Here is a 5,058-nt window from a genome sequence, read left to right on the forward strand (position 1 = left end):
CCTGGGCCCCGAGAAAGCCACCTCACGGCCTGAGCAGAGGAGAGAGGCCCTGCCGTGGGAGCTCGGGTCCCGACGGCTCTCCTGCCCAGAGCTCAGGAGGACTGGGTAGACCCCAGTCTCCTCCCCCGTCCCTCCCCTGACTCTTGTTTCCTCCCTGCACGGCCGCGGCCAGCTCAGAGTGACAGCCTGAAAGCCGCCCCTGGCCGGCCCCCTTCGGGGAACTCAGAGGAAGCGCAGCCCTGCTTCCGAGCCACCGAGTGGCCTTGGGCACGTGCTTGCCTCCCTTGAGACTCTGTAAGATGGGACAATAGCAGCGCGCGCGTCCCTGCCTGGCACAGCAGATAAAGCATCCATCTCGGAGCCCTAGGAGGAAGTAGTACCAAAAGGTAAAAATACAAGTCAGCATCTAGGGCAGAGGTCTCCTGGACCAAAGCGAGCTCACCTGTGGATGTGATGTGTTGGGTCCATGCTGTGCTTTAAAATTTCTAAAAATTCGTTGTCAGGGTGTAAGATCAGGAGATTTTAACTATAAGTCGAGATTTCTGCCTCTGCTGAGAATCTGAAGATCTGACAAGACTTAGGCCTCCTTTGCACCTGGAAACAATTACGCGGAGCTGAGAAAGGGCTCCCCCTGCAGGCGGGGCCTCAGCGCTTCGGCTCAGCGGGGCTCCAACGTGTCGGCCCAGCTCGGGGGCATTGGATTCCCCAGAGCGAGGAGGAAGGGCAGGCGCGTCCGATCCTGCAGGGTCTCTTGGAGGTTAAAGGATGTGCCGGTAGAAGGTTCTCGACACAGAGGAAGTGTTCACCAAAAAGAAGCAAACGTTGTCATTAGTGTACAGTTCTAGCGTGTTCAAACTTAAAATAGACCCGCTGGTGTTTCATTGGAATCTCACTGCATTTATGAATTGATACCTCTAAAAACCTTTGTGTATCCTCTGCCTCTCTGAGCCTCACTTTCCTCCTTTATAAAATAGGGGATAATAACAGTACCTACCTCACAAAGATTAAATGTAATAATTTGTAATACTTAGCATAGAAGCTGGCTAGTGGTAGGTGTTGAAGAACTGATAGCAAATTTTGCTATGATTGTCATTGATCCAGTGCAGGTCTTTTCCTGGCTTTCCCTGCACACTCCCTCCTTTCTCTCCCGAAATGCTCAGCCAGGTGCCCTGACACTTCATGTGGCTGGCATTCACAAGGGCTCCAGCATGTCCCAGCCGCTCACTTTCTCTCTGGAACACCTGCCGCTGTGCATGTGAGGAATAAAACTCGTGCCCACACAGCGTGTTTTGCCGGCCCACACGGGGCTGAAAGCCTGCCAAGGCCTGACTCAGGCTACGAGCACAGCCCAGGCCCAGTTTCAGCCATGGCATAACTCATGTCTACCAGTTGTCTCAAAGCTTTGTGCTGATGCACCCCAGAGCATGCACATTTATTTATAAATGACATATGTTTATTATATAATTGATGTGCATCATGTCTGTTATAAAACAGCCCTCCCCCAAACTGACTTTTTTAAAAAGTTGATACAAACTATAAAAATGGAAGAAAGTTGGAAGGCTTTCTCCCCACTCCCCATCATCTGGTGTGCTGACTGTACTTTAGAGGCCCCCTGCTGTCATGGAAATCAAACACCCTCTGTGTGAATGAACCAGGGGGAAAAGGAGGGTCGTCAGACACAGGCCGCTGGAAATACTTTTGAAAAGTGGAGGCGGCATTTTTTTTTTTGCATTACGTGGACCTCTCACTGTTGTGGCCTCTCCCGTTGCGGAGCACAGGCTCCGGACGCGCAGGCTCAGCGGCCATGGCTCACGGGCCCAGCCACTCCACGGCATGTGGGATCCTCCCGGACCGGGTCACGAACCTGTGTCCCCTGCATCGGCAGGCGGACTCTCAACCACTGCGCCACCAGGGAAGCCCATGAAAAGTGGAGGAGGCTTTGATTTGGCAAATAAACCTCCTAAATGATCTGTGTTGATAATACAATATGTGATGGCTGGAGGTTTTGGTAAGTTGGTTCACGCCCCCTCTCTGGATGGAAACATGTAAAGTATTTGTGACATGCTCACTCCCAAGTGTGGTCCACGGACCCGCAGCATCGGCATCTCCTCGGAGCTCGTTAAAAATGCAGAACCTCAGGCTCCACCCCAGGCCTGCTGAATCGGAATCTGCATTTTGACTAGATCCCCAGGGAGTCATACGTACATTAATGTTATGAAGCATTGTTCTAGATGGGGGTAGGCAAACTTTCTAAAAAATTCTATTTTTTAAAAAAAATTGTTTGTATTTAAGGCGTACAACATGATGATGTGATATACATATATATAGTGAAATGATACCACAGTCAAACTAATTAACATATTATCTCCTCACAGGGTTACCTTTTGTGTGTGGTGAGTGCACCTGAAATCTACTCCTTAGGAAATTTCCAGTGTTCGGTACAGTGTGATGAACTATAATCATTATGCTGTACCTTACATCTCTAGACTTATTCATCCTACATAGCAGCAACTTTAAATTTTTTTCTGTAAAGAGCCAGAGAGTAGTGGCTTTGCAGGCCACATGGTCTCTGTCACAACTCTGTGAAAGACTTTGGGAATGGGTCTGGCCAGGTTCCAATAAAACTTTATTTACAAAAACGAGCAGTGGGCTAGATTTGGCCCACGGGCCATAGCTTGCCACCCCTTGCTCTAGACCTCAAGTTTACTGGCTAGGAAATAGACAGTTTATTCACTTAACAAATAGGATCTTTGCTGCCATTTGGAGGTTGTAGAGGTCTCTCTGTAACACAGTATATATTTTCTGGGTTCTTAAAGACATTACTCTTCCCCCCCGCCCCGGGCCCACGCATACACACACGCATACACACACTGTGCTCATGGTGGCCTGGGGGTTGGGTGAAGATCTATTTCTTTCTTCCTATCATCTGTCTGCCTATCTATCTATCTATCTCCTTTAGTTTCTTAGCTTTTTAAAATTGTCATTTATTTACCAGTAAGTAAAACAAAGTTCCCTTCCCCTCACCACCATTATAAAAGGGACAGTAGAGGCTAGTTTATTTCATGCCTTTCAATCCAGGCACATCTCTATCTGTGTTCAAATTCCAGACCTGCTTCTGTGTGACCACACACTGATTATTTAATCCGTCTTAGCTTCAGTTTCCTCATCCGAAAAATGGGGACAAATCAATACTTTTCCTCATACAAGTGCTTAGAACAATGCCTGACACATAAATGCTCAATATATGTTAACTACCATTACATCACTATGGAACCTTCAAAAATACTGAATAGGAAGGTATGAAATTGAGAAGCAAAACAACTTCCCAAAAGTTAACCCCTGCCACCTTCAGGGCAATGTCTTCCAGTCTCTTTTCTAGACATTAAGTTTTAAATTTTTACTTAGTGGTGCTCATTCCTGAATTAGTTTAAATGGTATTCTTGAACATGAAAAAAGAAAAAGTATCCCACGGGTGGTGGAAGACAGGCCACCCAGAAAGGAAAGGAATTCTTCCTCTTTCCCTTCAGTGATTCCCAGCTTTCTGGGAGTAAAATATCAGTACCCAAAATAGCTGTTCCTGGTGCCCTGGGAACCATCACATCTGGGCAGAGCTGGGCAGAGGTCATAGCTTCTGTCAAGTCCCAGGGGGTAGACTGGAGTCCTGAAGGGTTCTGGAGTCCCCAGAGATGAGACAGCTCAAGATGGGCCCTGGGAAAATAGATGCAGATTTAAAACTTCACACCACCGCTTCTACTCTCCTTCCTTTGAACTCAGGTCCCTGCACCCCAAAGACGGTGTGTAGGTGGCCCATGCATCTCCTTTCTCACCTCCTGGCCGAGGAGAAGGAGGATGCCAATTAAACTGGGTAGGTGGCCCACAATAGGGCACCTGGGGTCCAGGTCTCTATAGAAACCAAGTCATTTCTTCACCTTTCAACACATTTCCCTCATCTCCTGACAAACTATCCTTGGAGACATGGATGGCTCTGACATCTGTGCTTGTGCTGTTCTCTCCAGTCACTCAGCAAACATCGCCTGATGTGTGCCCAGTAGGAATGGCCATCAAGTGCTGTGTGTTAAGCCTTTGCGGGCATTATCCCGGCTAACCCTCACATCACATACAACCCTATGGGGTAAAAACTGTCATCCTATTTTCAGATGAAACAGCCCAGCAGAGCGGTCAGCCACACCAGCTCTGTATAAGTTTGTCAGGGCTGCCATAACAAAGGACCACAAACTGGGTGGCTAAAATAACAGAGCTTCATAGCCTCATAGTTCTGGAGGCCGGAAGTCTGAAGTCCAGGAGTTGGCAGAGTTGCTTCCTTCTGAGGCTGGGAAGGAAGGAGCTCTCCTTGGCCTGGGTCTCCAGGCCTCGCTCCTTGCTTGTAGATGCCATCTTCCCTCTGTGTGTCTGTCTCTGTGTCCTAATTTCCCCTTAATATAAGGACACCAGTCGTATTGAATCAGGGGCCACCCTGATGACCTCACTTAATCTTAATTACCTTTAAGGACCCTACCTCCCAATACAGTCACACGCTGAGGTACTGGGGGTTAAGGCTTCATGAAGTATGTGAGTTTGGGGGCAGATACAGTTTAGCCCATACCAGGCTCTAGAGTCAGCTGGGCCTGGGCCGGCATTCTAGCTCTAATGCTCGCTTGCCACTTAATCCCATGAAACCTCGGCTTCCTCGTTTATGAAAGAGGAATAATAACACCTCTCACGTGGGTTGCTGCATGAGGACTAAATGAGATGCTTAGCACTTGGCATGGTGCTTAGTCAGCCCTGTGGTTATCGTAAATCAGGGGAGCAGACGCTGGGGATGCCCCACTCCCAGCCCTCGGCCACCTAAGCTCCCCCGATGCTGAGGTGGGCTGGGCCATGCAGAGGGACAGCTCACTTGCTCAGGCACATGCCCCTCATTCTCTGCCCGGGGGGAGTTCTCGGTGCTACCCCAGCTAGCTCAGCCCACACAGGACAGTCCTAAATTGCCAATCATTGAGCGCCTCCAGGGCTTTACCCTCAGGCCCTGAGAGACGAGGGGCAGTAGTTAAATAGTCC

This window comes from Hyperoodon ampullatus, assembly GCF_949752795.1.
Source record: "Hyperoodon ampullatus genome assembly, chromosome: 14".
NCBI classification, from domain to species: Eukaryota; Metazoa; Chordata; class Mammalia; order Artiodactyla; family Ziphiidae; genus Hyperoodon; species Hyperoodon ampullatus.